Here is a 14433-nt window from a genome sequence, read left to right as displayed (position 1 = left end):
AGTCCCCAGGGATCCCTGAGAATCCCCAGTGGCCCCCAGGACACCCTGGGCCGCCTCCCCAGACCCGCTGGGGCCCCTCCCGGTGTGACAATTGAGAGACCCCCTCAAGCACTCCATGCCCCCCTTCCGGAATCCATCTGGGACCTCCAACCCCCAGAGTGGCACCCCTGGGACCCCCACATCCCTTCCCGCCCTCCCCGAGAACCCTCAGAGCCTTCCCATAGTGGCAATAAAGGCTCAAAGCAGTTACAGAACCACTTCTACTGTGTCCAGTACCTGCACTGGGAACACTGGGAGGGACACTGGGAAAATCAGGAGGGAAGCGGGAACATTGGGTAGCACACTGGGAGGGAACTGGGGCAGCTGGGAGGACTCGGGGACTCCTGGAAGCGATCTGCCATGGAAAAGGAGACAAAGAGAGCTGATGTCATCCCAGAGCCACAGGATATTCCATACTGAGACCCCGGGGCCACCCAGGACCACGGCAAGGGCAGCCAGGCCAAGAGCCAGGGGCAGCTTTGGTGTGGGAGGCATCTGGCATCCCATTCGGAATTTCAGGAGGCCCAGTGGTGGGCACAGGGCCATGAGCACAAACAGCGGTCCTTTTACCTGGGAAAGAAAACTCGCCAGTCCAGGTTCCTGATGTCAGTTTGTAGGGCTCCCTTGGGACTCTCAGGGCAGCACAAGTTTGAGGCGGGGACAGCTTTGGTCTGGGATACGTTCTTTGATATTTGGATTTTGTGAAGTCAGGGGCCAGCTGAGGGCCAGGGGCACCTGGGCACATACTCTGGCCCTTTTCCATGGGAAAGAAAACTCACCAGTCCTGGTTCCTGATGTCAATTTGCAAGTTGTACTTGGGATCTTCAAGGCAACTCCTCATCGACATGAGGGCAGCTTGGGTCCACAACACCTCCTTCTTCATTCAGATTTTCAGGGGGCGGCCCTTCTTTCGGGGCCCCTGGCTCTTGGACTCTGTTGCTGGCCCTATTCTCTGTGAAACATGGCTCACCCTCTACACTTCCTGATGTTGGTTTCGAGGAGGTGCTTGTCTCTTCCAGGGCAGGCAGAACTCTTGCTGGCAGCAGTTTTGCTCCAGGATTAATCCTGTGCCATTCAGAACGAAAAGATGTTGAAAGTCACTTGGGGCCACAGACCTCGTGACCTGACCTCTGCCCTTTTTCCCTGTAAAACCAACCTCACCCTCCCTGTGTGTTGATGTCTGTTCACTCAAGGCGTGCTGCTCTCCAAGGGCTGCGGGAGTTTCTGGTGTCGGCAGGTGTGGTCTGTGAGAAATCATTCGCTGTTTGCAATTTTGGAAGCGCAATTCCTGTTTGGCCAGGGGAAAGACTGTTAATTATCTTTGAAATGAAAATCTGGCACCCCATTGTTTAAGGGTCTGGCAAGGGGCTGTGTAGGGGAGGGAACACCCCACAGGACCTTTCTTCACCTCATCCCTCACTCCTAGGTGTAGCAGCTCCCTGCGTGAGCAGCTGCTTTCAGTGCAGCTACCTGGGCACACCTGCCAGGAGCTATGGTCAGAACATCCAGCAGGGACCAGGGAGCAGCCGGACCCACCCAGGCACGGAGCATCCCTTGGAGAAAATGCCAAGGGAAGAGCCCTCTTGCCAAGGGGCAGCACCTGAGCAGGCCGGGCAGCATGTGGGGTTCCACGGGAGAGCTTTCAACTTTCCCCTTTTATTATGTCAGTCCTCCCCTAGAACCCCCAGACCTTCCACAGCACTCCCAGAAAAAAGAGGGGTTATGGAGAGAAAAGGGGTTTCAAGTATGGGAAAAAGCTTCCTTTTCCGTCATTTCTTGCGTTCAAATAATGAGGAAACGCACTTCCCCTGCAATTTTAATGGTCTCATTTGAAAGAGTCCCTGCCTTTTCTATGCTGTTAGGGGTGCTAATTGACAGGGAATCCCCATATTCCATTTTTTTCCAGTTTAAACAGTGTCGTTTATGGGTTTGAATTAAGAGTAACCATTTTTGTTGTCCTAAGGCTTAAATTGAGGGGGAAGCCCAGCTATCTCTCTTTCTTAAGGGTTTGGATTGAGGGGAAAATCCCTCTGTCTTCATCACTGGAGAGATTTAAAGTGAGGAAAGCCTCTCTTTTCCCAGTATTCAAGGGATTAAATGAAAGGGCAGAAGCCATTTATTTGCCACGGTATCCATTTCAGTGGAGGTAAATTCCCCATTTCCTCATTTTAAGGGATTCACTTGAAGGAGGCTCTTTTAAAATGATTTTTCAGCATTTAAAACTACCTTTCAGGGCACTTCTTTCTGTGCCCTAGGACTAAGTACCTCAGAGAAAGGCAAGCCTAGCACATACTTAACCTTTATGCTGCCCAGGAGCCTATTATTTTTCTTATTTATAATGTAGTTAGTCCTAATTAGTAACCCTAAGAAGAAGACTTAGACTGTTCATATAATTAGTATTTTTCTCCACCCTTAGTCTCATGTTGAGCACTACTTAGTAGTCACTGAGGAATAATTATGTAAGTTAACAGCAAATTACCCAACTTATCTAGATATGCTGCCTAAAAACAAAGTTTTATTTCTTACCAGTTTTTTTGCCCTTTCGCTCCAAGTAGTTGTAGAAAAAAGAGCTGTCATTTCCCTGAAGAGTTTCCTTCTATATCCAGCCCTTTATTCCCCTTGAATTCAAGCCAGAGGAGCCGAACAGCTGCAGCTGCTCTGAGGGCTTTTCTACTCGGTGGGGTTTGCCCCTTCCCTTTTCCTGGGTGCCACGGGAATGAGCGGCGGGCCCAATCAGGGTATATTAACCCCAGCCTTTGCCAAGGGGCTTCATTCCCTCAGCCATTTCACACTAGTCCTAACTTCCTTTCAGATGCAGACAGTTCAAATCTGTGGCAGAGAGCCCCAGTCCTGGGTGAGGGTGCTGCCATGATCAGGTCAGTCATTGTTTGCATTTGCAGGGGAAGCCTAAAGGGTGACCGTGTTAGAGCAGTGTTCTTTGCCTTTATTTTTAGGAGGTCCAGGCAGATAGCAGCAGTCAAGGCCCTGTGTGCCAGGTGAGCAGTGGACAGAAGGAGTTGTTCTTGCTCAGGTTTCAGGTTTTGGTGCAATTCTAAGCATCCACTCTTGGTTACTTTGTTTTATTTTAGGCAGTCATCTTGCAAGATGTCTCTGGTCCGGATGTCTGGATGTCCAAGGCCAGGTGGGTGCAAGCGTAAGGTCTGGGTGGGTGTGCTTTTCAGGGCAGGGGGATGTTGTTTTCACAGTATCTCAGTGTGGGTTGTTTTGCTTTGTTTTTTTGCAGGTGCTGTCGCTGCCCTAGCTGTGTGAAGGAACAGAGGCGAGCGGGTGAGTTGGCATTTTGGCACAGTGACTCACAGGTGACCCTTATGCAGCAGCATGCTAAGTGTGTACCTTTTTGTTTTTCAGGTATCCTCCAGGCAGCTTGTGGAGTCAAATTAAGACTTCAGGTGAGCCGGGGCAGCGGTGTGTCAGAGTTTCGGGGATTCCTCTTTTCGTGGGCACTAGTTGCATTTTCTGTTTTGTCTTAGGTACCCTGAGGAGGAGCGTAGCTGAAGTTTGGAAACAGCAGCACCGAAGCTGATGCAGAGAACGTCTCGCCGTCCACATCCAACTGACATTGGATTCCATCCGGTTGTCTTGCAAAAGCCAAGTGCTGGGGCCAGTAGGTGGGAGATGGGGGGAAAACCTTTACTATCACAGGAGGCTATTTGATGTTAGCTTGGAGAATAGGCCCATAGTGGGACGGGCCCCTCGGGAGCAAAGGGAGAGGGTTTCTCCTCAGCCCCCCCAGAGTCTTCGCCGGGCAGGGCAGTTCCGATCCCTCTCTGGTTCTCGTGACGTTCGCATCGGCGGCCTTCTTTGACTCTTGACATTGTCGTGGATCTTTTCACCATAGGAGCCCGCCTTCATGTCTGGAGCTATAGCTACAGTCACCCTGTAGTCATTTCTTCCTTCTCTAGGCCTACTGAGCTTCTTAGGCTTCCTCTTAAGTGCTTTGGCACTAACATCTTGAAAGGAGTTGCATGTCATCATCAAGTGCTACTGCCCTAGGGCTTTCTTTTCTTTGGCATCATCAGCCCATGGCTCATCTTGGGCTAGGAATCTTGGGTCCATAAGGTGAAATTGCCAGGCAGTTTCCACTTGTGTCCGTGTCACATTGTCTGTGTCCGTGTCACGTTGTCTGTGTCATAGGCCTTTGTTACATCTCCATGCTTTAGCAACATCATTTTGTGCCGTATTGGCCATATTTTGCTCACGTACCTTCCCGGATATCAATTATTCTGGCATTTTTACATATTTACTTTTTGGGTCCGGACGATGTACACGAGATGTTCTCATCCGTCTTCATTCTCAGTTTTGGTAGCCCTTCTCATGGACTTCCATACGGAGCTTATTAGCCCCTCATCACCTGACCACAGTAGTTCCGTAGCATCTGCCTTCTCAAAGGATATAGGGCTCAAAAATTAGTCTTCTGGAGAATTATATCAAGTCCTCACTTATCTTGTATCTCTGTCAGCTTACGTTGTATGCACTTATGATGCACCTACCTGTGTCTGCTTCTATTGTATGTGCGTATGTTGCGCCTACCTATGTTAGCTTATATTGTTTGTGCTTACACTGTATGTACCTACGTTGGCTTATGTTGTTTGTGCTTATACTGTACGTACCTACGTTGGCTTATGTTGTTTGTGCTTATACTGTATGTACCTACGTTGGCTTATGTTGTATGCACCTCTGTTGTGGCAATTATGATCGGAGCTGCCTTGCCCGGGCAAGTAGTCACGCTCAGGTAGAGCAGTTATAAAGCTTTGCCGTTCATCTGTTCTCTACGGGGTTTGGGGTACAACACTGATGGGCCCAGAGTTGGTATAGCTCCTAGCTCTCAGATAGTCAGTCACTGACCGCCTCCCCTTGTCTCGTAGGTCCCCGGGTCCCTACAGAATTTCCTGGAATCTACCATTTGACATGGAGGTCCTGCGGTCAGAAGAAGCGTTTAAGCATATTCTTCAGTGCAGCGTTTCACGTAAGGGTGGCAGCCAGCGTGTCAGCAGAAGAATGTGTGAGAGTGTGACTGTCTGTGTCTGTCTGTGAGAGTTTGTGTGTGCTTGTGTCTGCAGCTGTGTGTGTGTGTGGAGCAGATACAACCTTGTGTGTATGGCCTTTGCCTTTCAGGGGGGGTTTTCATCAGGCAGGAGGATTTTTTGGGAGTCTCCGGAGCGAGTTGCCGTGAATGTGAGTTTGTGCGTAACGCGAAGGGGGCGTGCACGTCGGCGGAGCGTTTTGCGCCGTTTTTGTTCCGGGTGCGTCATAACAATAAAAGCGTTGTGGACTTTTCTGAAATGGAGACACGGTTATATTGTGTCAATATGTATTTGGCTTGTAGTACATTATATTGTTCTGTCTTTGCAGTTGTTCCTATCTTTTGATGTATTTTGCTGTATGTAAATTGGACTTGTACTTTTGTGCCTAGGTATGATGTATTCTTTGTTGTATTTGTCTCTGTACTTGCATTTGTATGCATTGTTTCCCTGTGTATTGCTGAAGTTTAAGGGAATAAAGATTAATCAGCCCTAATAATGATGCCTCTTACCCTCTGCCCTGCCCACCATTCATCTCCTGTCTTTCTTTGGTGTGGTTGAGTCCTATCATTTTCACCCTTTTTCTCCCTTTGCCTCTTACTTTCCTCTTTAGTCTATTCCTCACTTTATCCTTCCATGTGTAACTCTTTGTCTCTGGCTGTGTTTTCCTTTGTTTCCATTTCTAACACATCTCTATGTTTCTCTAACCCTATTTCCTTCTCACCCTATTTTCTTCCATTCCTCTACATGTATTTCCCCATGTCTCTTTGTCTGTCTCTTTCAATCTAGGTTTCACTATGTTTTCTTCTTTTTTTTTTCTTTGTCAGCCTTTGTCTTTCTAACACTTGCTATCATTGTCTTTGTCTCTGACCCTTTTTCCTTTTCTGTCCAACTTTAACTTTTTTGTCTAACTCTCTATTTCTTTCTCTCTTGAACCCTACCTTGTGTTCAGTCTCTCCATTTGTTTTCCTGTAGGTTTTCAGCTCTATTTCTTCTTTTTCTTGTCTCTCTATTTGCTTTTCTCTTTCATTTCAAGTGCTTCCTTTTCTGTTTGTCTTTCACTCTTTTTCTCTTTACCCCACCTTTCTTTCCTCTTTCTCTGCCTTTCTCTTTCCAATCTGACTTTTTTGGTTTTTCTTTTTATCTCTGACTCTTATTTTTCTTGCTCTGTTTTCTTCTTACTCTCTCCTCTTCATTTTTTTCTTCTCACTCTCTCCTCTTTCTTCTCACTCTCTCCTCTTTCTTCTCACTCTCTCCTCTTTCTTCTCACTCTCTCCTCTTTCTTCTCACTCTCTCCTCTTTCTTCTCACTCTCTCCTCTTTCTTCTCACTCTCTCCTCTTTCTTCTCACTCTCTCCTCTTTCTTCTCCTTCTTCCTCCCTTCTCTTTTTCTTCCTCTTACTCTCTCCTCCTCTCTCCTCTTCTTCTTCCTCTTAGGCTAAATACTTGTATCAGACATTTTAAACAGGTCTTTTATACAGAAGTGAATACATTAAAAGAGAAAGGAAAAGAAAATAACTGGTAATATATTTCAAAAGTCAAACCAGTATTTAATTTCTGCATCAAGTATTGCAATCAAAGACACCTAAAAGATTCACCTTTCCATAAAATCAAGGTTTTAGTTAGTGAGATGGTGGTTTACTTATTTAGGTGGTTGTTTTTTGTCCTTCTAACAGCTTGTATTTTTAACTGTTCAGTCCATCAGCAGACAGACACCCTGTCCATCTTAACATAGGCTAAGATGGCCATAAAAATAGTGCAGGTGATGACATTGGTTAGCAACCTTTTCTTCTTCATCATCATCATCTCACATTAACAAAGAGAGACGAAAGGCACAAGGAATTCAAATTATTAGCTTTGAGAACTGAAATAAAAATCTTCTTTCCACAATTAGCCTACATATAGTGGCATTAGAAATACCACTTTAAGTTCTGAAAGTACTGGAAGGAATTTATACCCAAAGGATCCTAATTCTTTGGTAAGTCAAAGCTGCCATTTGTACCTGTGAACAGTATCACTTGGAGAAAATGCAACACTTAGGAAGAGTTTTAATTGTTTTTTTCATTACTTGACTCTGTCATTTTTTTCTGAAGTTTTTACAGCTTCTTGCATTCAAATGAAGGAAGATTAAGGCTGGATGGTTAAGGTTGTAATGCAGCATTTCAAAGTAATATTAGTGAAGATGTACTAGAAACTGCATTGCTTAGAAACCTATTATTTCAATAATCCTTTCTCAGAACTTCACAAAGGTCCTTTTATTGTGTCTCTGATAAATAAAATGTGATTTCTATTTAGAAAGAATTAAGGTAGTGAAGACTAACTAGAGAAGAACATGCAACCTTATAGATACTGAGGCAAAAAATAAAGCAAAATGGTTAGTTGCTGGTTCCAGCTGGTATTTTTAAGTCTGTACGGCTAAGCATCTCTATCTTATATTTGTGATCTTTCTGCAATTTTGTATTTATGGGGTTTATGCCTGTTCAGAGTAATTAGTGTTGTTTACATTAGAACAAATACTGAAATACAAAAAATGAAAAGTTATTGGCAAATGGGATACAGAGTAGCAAATCTGGAAATTAGACGCTGCTGATATTTATCTGTAATGAAATTTGGCATAGGACCAGCAATAGCCAGAAGTAGGTAGAATATCCTGTGATACAGCATCTGAAATTCATCAAAACCCCCCTCCAAATTACCTTCAGTATTGTAAAAGTTTCCATTCTTTTTATTATTTGTACTTTATTAGAGGCATCTTGTCAGTACTACTTTTTCTTAGCCTTATCCGGAGATGCTTTCTTATGTCTGACTCCTGAAAGCCTCTGTGCAGAACCAGAGTTCTGCAGAGCTTTTTCCCCTGTATTCCTTCCCTTTTCTGTCTTCCCAAAAGCTTTTGGGATTTTGGCTTTTACACCATAATTTACTTAATTGCCTTTTCGTGTCAGATAATTCTTATGCATATAACATCTCATTTTTAACTACCTGCTTGGTATTGCTACAACATCAAAGAATTTATAAAATTATTCTTTGTTCTCTTATTAGATTTTTTGCTTTGTCCTTACAGAATCTTCTCTGATAAATAGAAGTGGTAGTGCTTTTTATTTACCGCCTTAATTTCCTGCAGTAAAAAAACACTCTATGTTCATTAATCATTCAACGACAAAGGATATTCTGTATTGGAGCCAAAATTGTATACATTTCTAAGCAACTACAGCATTTTGCTTTATTTTCTTAAATCTGTTTCAGAGCTTTGATCAAATTGCACTCTCCAATTGTTTTCCAAAGGGTGTAATAAGAGAAAAAAAATAACCATTTTTATAACGAAATTTCAAGCAAATAAAATCCTTAAAGGAAATTTGATTCTGTAAATGAGGACTAGGAAGAGGAAGGTCATAAGAAGTTACATCATCGGAGTTTAACCATCCCCTTAGCACACTGATCTAAAACAGGAAAAGCGTATGAAAAACTGCAGAGGTGTCTTCTGAGAAGGTATATGCACATTTCATATACTTGTTGTTCTGTATCTTTCTTCTAAACAGTGATTCAAGCAGCTCCCAGTACAGATCTGTAACAAATTCATGAGCAAATCTGATAAAACGTGTCTTTGAGTAAACTGTGAACCTAACCTGACAACTAAGATAAATAGTTTGTCAGTTGATCTAACCACACCATTCTTTTCTCCTGTATCTGGTTTCTTTTCTTCAGAATTAACCCAGTACTTTCTCCCCCATCGTGCTTTACAAACAACCTCCCTATCTGCTTTTTGTGCCCTATGAAGCCAAGAGGAGCAGTGATGCACAGGAACACTGAAACTCCAATGTCTGGTCAACTAAATCTGGATGATGCTCTTTAGGAGCAGCAGAATGATTTTTCTAACTGCAAAAACTGTTATAATACCACTTATTTAAACTTGATTTCCTGTTCACTTGTGAATTGATTATTTGACCTTAAATTGTTATGTTTTTTTTGACCATAAAGCCAGTTCTGATTTGCTGAGTTGATGCAGTAGAAAATACTTATATTTACATTGTTCAGCTGTTCGCAGGTAAAGTTGCATGATTCAATAGCCACTGGACATGCTGAGTTCTGACTGGCGTGTTAAAATTCTTCTAATATGTGGGAACTCAAAATGTCTCTCAGACATTTTTAGAGGTTCCAGGCCTTGGTCAGAGGCATTCTAGACCCTGGCAGACAGCTGAAAAACAGCTGTGATTTTGAGTTTGAGCCATGGAATGAATTGCCAACTTTGGAGGTGGAACAAGCAATCACAAAAGGTTAGATAGTATAGTAAAAGTAGTTACAAAGTAGAGGGGAAATTTTTTTAGTATTGTACAGGGGGGTTTTCACTTTGTAGGTGGGGGTCAGAAGTTCTAAGATGGAGGAAAGTGGGCTGATCCTGTTCTTCCTCCTTCTTTTTCCTTACCTCCATGTTCTTGGTGATGTTGGCACTGACAGATCGGTTTAGAGTAGAAAAACACTTGGCAACGCAGGTAGTAGGTATTGGGGAATAATTGTAAACATGTTATACGTAATATATCTTATAAAAGATAGCAGCAGCCCTGGGCGGAGAGGGAGACGAAGAAGGCAGCAGATCGAGAGGATGTCAGGGGGTGTGTGTGCCTCTACCCAGGCCGCTGATCAAACAGCCGCAGTCCAAGAACATAATCTGTTAGATAACTAGCGATAAACTGCCTTGAGACCGAACAGCTAAAGCCTGCGGAGTTTTTCTTTGGAAGCACGGGTGGGAGGAGGAATTTCACCACCACATGAGACCCCAGAGCAAGGCCGGGGTTCTCACAGTAATAAAGATGCACCCTTTGTTTATCCACCTTTGTCATTTATACATCCAGCTGTGAAGCTCTCCAGCTTTGCAGTGCTGTTTACTAGGACAATTGAATACCATAACTTCCCAAATTTTGTGTACGTGACCAATCAATATGCAGATTTTATAGCCATAATTTCACACACAGATAATTTGTTAATCGGGCTGCACGCTAAGCTGAGGAAAGCAACACAGCAAATAGTTTTTGCTTTTTTGATAGTTTCTGCCATGTTGAGCTCCCATTCTGTCCATTGGTAATGATTGTACCTCTCATGGGAGGAAATCTGACGGACAAACATACAAAACAATCCACTATTTGGCATAGAGGGAACTAACAACAATAACAGAAGTTTAATATTTTGCTTTCTTTGTCACCTAAGGGTGTGAAAGGTATTCTAGTTCATTGAGTTTATATTCTGCCGCTGATCTTTAGCTGAGGGACACAAAGATATATGTGTTATGCGTGTTTGCATATTTATGTGTTTATATATGCATGTAGATATAGACATATAAAAACACATAAATACACACAGGTGGGGGTGTATGTATATGTATGTATTTATATATATATATATGCCTGAGGTCATATGTGTGTGGGATTCAGTTTGTGTTCTGTTAAACCCAGCCCTCTGTGTGTGTGTGTTTGCACCTCGTCCACAGGAGCTGGTTACAGTGCTGGCTATTGAACTGTTGTTGTTTTCAAGCTGTAATTTATTTGGTAATGATATACAATGTTTCACAGTGATAAGGAGTCAATAATGAATATGTTATGCTTTAACATCATAAAGACATCCTTAGGAAAAAGTCCCTGTCTTTCTCCAACAGTGATCCATATGGTGTGCTACTAAAAGGAGAAGATCTCTGAGTGAACAAATGTGAAATAATACAGACTTAATCTTTATTGCTCTTTTCCTATCAAGATAGCCTTTGTTGTCTGGCCTATGAAGACACTGCAAGACTACTCACTCATACAGCATTGTTTTATTGTTCACTTTTATTTTCTCTAAAGCAGACCGGGGTTGTTTTTTTCTTTTTCCTTTGCATATGTCTTAAGAAGTTGACCTTTAGCTTTACTAATGCAATTAATAGTTTTTGCTTCCTATCTCCTATAAATGATGTTGGTGAAATAGGTCACCTGATTTCATGTTCTAGTAGGTACAGTCAGAGAAAATTCTGGATATGTAAATTATCATATTTAATTAGCATTATTTCTATCCTCTTTATTACACATTTTGCAATACTATTGATTGTTGGACCTAGAGTATCTTTTGTCCTCAAGCCACACACCTAGAAGTCACCTAAATCTTCATTTTTTCTGAGGATAATTCAGCTTGGAATAATTTTTTTAAATCTAGATTAAGAGTAAATAATTTAAATGGAAGTTTTGACAGGACCACACGTATAAGGTTTTGAAGTATTTCAAGACTACGAAAAATTGCTACCCTGTCATCTGACTTTTTAGTCTTTATCTAAGACATAAACCACATGTTTGTTTGATGTTTGATTTTTTGTCCTAAAAGGAGTAGGTGCTTTATCAATAGACTTTATTTTAATCAATACTGCCTCGATTATTCCCTACATGAATCCAATTTTTATTTCTACTGTCTAGAGTGGGAAAATATGAGAAAGAGTTCCCCACATCAAATCCATCTGCATCATCTCAGAGGCTGCCTTCAGTAGCTTAAACATGACTAAACCCCTCCCACTGTTACACTGGAAAGAGTCTTGATGACTCAAAACTTTAAAAAAACCTTGTCGTTTTCACTCCATTTAAATGTGTCACTTTTAATAGCAAAACAAGTAGAGAAATTCCAATGTGAACTCATTTTAGAGCAATGACCAAGTATTATGAATATTTGACTGTATTTAATCTTTCAGCTCCTTTTCTTATTGCATCCTTAACCCTACTCCTGAAGGGACTTGGATTTAAATACAGTAGAATTTCCAGTGTTGAGCAAATCTCTGGTTTCATACCTGAAGATCTCCTTAGTTCAAAAATCCACTTTGTAATTAATTTTATTTATGCTGTGCAACTCTGCTTTCCCAGATATTAAAAAGCATATTGGCAAAGAATATGACATTATTTCTTGAATAAAATGACAGGAAGTAATGCAGCAAGATTTTCTGCCTTGAGAGTCACCTGACTTCTCCATTCAGTGACTTTATATTCCTATTCAGGGATTATTATACCTAAGAATCCAGAGTATAGCCAAGAGAATAGTAATAGAGAAGTTCTAACTGTAATGCTGATTTTCTACTGTTTGTTACTATTTCCTCACCCATAAAAGGCACTTGTAATTAATTTTCTGTTCCCTAGGACCACCTGTAGAAGTAAACTTCACTATTGGTGATGAGATTTAAACACGAAGAAAAAAAGCTGGGTAAGTATGAAGTTGTTAAACTCGCTGTCACGAGACTGTATTGTTGAAGACTGTTACAGGGATGATGGGAGTCTGGGATAAGTTTAGCTATGAAAACTTAGTTCCATTTCATCAAGGAGGCTTAAAAGAAGACCCAAATTGGGTTGTTTTTTTTTGCTGTTGTTGTTGGGGTTTTTTTGGTTGTTTTTTTTTTTTAAACTGAATATTTTTGGAAAAAATATGAAGTAGTTATCTCTGACATTTCTATTGACAGGTGGCCAAGACATGTCTGGGGAATCGTAATGATTCAACATCTCGTTTGGAAGCAGCAGAAACAGAGACAAGCTTTCAGGTATTCTCTTCCAGAGTAATTTTTGGGGTTTTACTAAAAGGTCTCATGAGATTCAGTTACTTAAAGTAGACTTACACATTCTTCACCAAGTTCTGTCTCAAAAGAGAAGACTACTTAATTCAGACTTTGACTGTGTCTGATTGTAATTGATCTGTTCAAAATTATTTCTGGCTGGTAACAATTTGCAAACTATTAAATATTTAGAAAGCTGGTAGTCAAATTACTTAATTTGACAGTGTCATGTGTATAGCCCTGGAAGCAGGAGTAAGGAGAGTTTTCCAAAATAATTAAATATTAAATACCTATGTGGTTGTTTATATATATATATATAATATGCAGTGATATGAAGCTGTATGTAGCATCAGACTTGTATGGTTTTGCACTTAGAGATCAGGACCCTTTTCTAGGGACAATTCCAATTTTAACAGACTTTTTTATTTCTGTTTATGTATATATGTATTCTATACACCATATTTTTACCTTTACAGAAGTTTCGCAGCCCTCCATGGACTAAACCTGAAGATGAAAAATCACCTGAAGAAAAAGAGAAAAAATACAAAGAATCAGTTAGTACACCAGAATAAAAACTCTAAATGCTACTAACCTACATTGAAAAATGCCAATCACTTCCATTTTCATGTTCTGCTAGCACAAAGGCATGAAATGTCCCAGGTTTCTAAAGCATGCATTTTTCACTATTTTATGAATGTCTGTAAATTAGTCTATAACAGACCAGTTAGTACCTTCCAGCAATAATCCAAAATTGATGTTTGAAGAAGTGCTTTGTAATGCAGTCCAGTTTTTGAACTCTTGTTCTACCTTATCAGTAATTGTATACTATAAATTACCCATTTCGTAAACAACAGTCATTCTCAAGTATATTTCTCACTGTTTTATTTCATGTAATTTTGTGGCAGATTAGTTCTAATACTAAGAGGCAGTCAATGTGGAGGGGGGAAGATATCTGTGTAACCATATTTGAAGTACAATCCTTAAGTGCAACTGCAAAAAGACAACTGTGTGTGTGGGGGGTCCATGTATGCTTACCTTTTAGTAATTCCATCTCAAATCTAATTACTTACACAATAAAATATGCTTATTTTCTTCTTTCTTTCCTCAGTGCTATCTTAACTAGTTCATTTTTGAACACTGAAAAGCTGACAGAATTGGATTTTAAGGGATGGAGATGGAGAGAATCATTACTTTAAGGATTCAAGCAAAAAAAATGTGCAGGTGGTACTGAGTTACAGTGTCATAGCTTGGATGGCAGCCGTGGGAAGTCGGTTTCATCCCTTGTGTTTGTGCTGATCTCGACGGGATGGAATACACTTCCAAGGGGAAAGCCCTGTTTGGTCCACTACAGTTGGCCTTTGATCCCTCCATCGGGGAGGACTGATTGGAATCAGCTCTGTCACTCATGGATTCTTTCAGTTTCTCCTTAGTCACACTATGACAAGAAAGCAGAAAAGAAAGGGAGAAGAGAGAATGTTTTTCTTTTTTGGGTGCATGTCATTATTGGTCTAATTTAAGAATTCATATGCCATATCTTTTTGAGATGCACATCTTTCAGGAATGGTTGGAATAGTAAACTGCCTGATGCAATGCTATCTATCCCTAGCAAGAATTGTCTTAAGCATTTGTAACTTGTAAACTTCCACCTTGGTCTTAATGCACACCTCAGCACATTTTCAACTAGATTTGAAGTAGTTATAATAATTTACTTTGTCTTGCTTTGTATCAGTTTAAAAGCAAATAGACAAATCTTTAACTTAGTGATGCTCTGTCTTCAGTTTTAGCATTTAAGACTTTACCTCTCCTTCAA

At 41.2% G+C, this 14433-nt stretch overlaps 2 long non-coding RNA genes across 2 annotated transcripts in view; both read left to right on the top strand.

Annotated features, from left to right (window-relative positions):
* The first annotated feature begins 3126 nt into the window (after positions 1–3126).
* LOC144245969 (uncharacterized) overlaps positions 3127–14433 on the top strand; it is a 203554-nt gene continuing 192247 nt past the window's right edge. Inside the window, exons 1-4 of the long non-coding RNA XR_013339561.1 lie at positions 3127–3181; positions 3284–3327; positions 3409–3449; positions 3531–3664. This is a non-coding gene — a long non-coding RNA (uncharacterized LOC144245969). The remainder of the gene's footprint in view (positions 3182–3283; positions 3328–3408; positions 3450–3530; positions 3665–14433) is intronic.
* On the top strand, positions 12482–13490 carry LOC144245971 (uncharacterized). The gene is made up of 2 exons (XR_013339566.1): positions 12482–12611; positions 13100–13490. It is a non-coding gene; the product is annotated as an uncharacterized LOC144245971 (long non-coding RNA).

The sequence above is a fragment of the Lonchura striata genome, chromosome 2, assembly GCF_046129695.1.
Source record: "Lonchura striata isolate bLonStr1 chromosome 2, bLonStr1.mat, whole genome shotgun sequence".
NCBI lineage: Eukaryota > Metazoa > Chordata > Aves > Passeriformes > Estrildidae > Lonchura > Lonchura striata.
The sequence above is the reverse complement of the archived record's forward strand: the minus strand, read 5'-3'. Positions and strand labels throughout refer to the sequence as shown.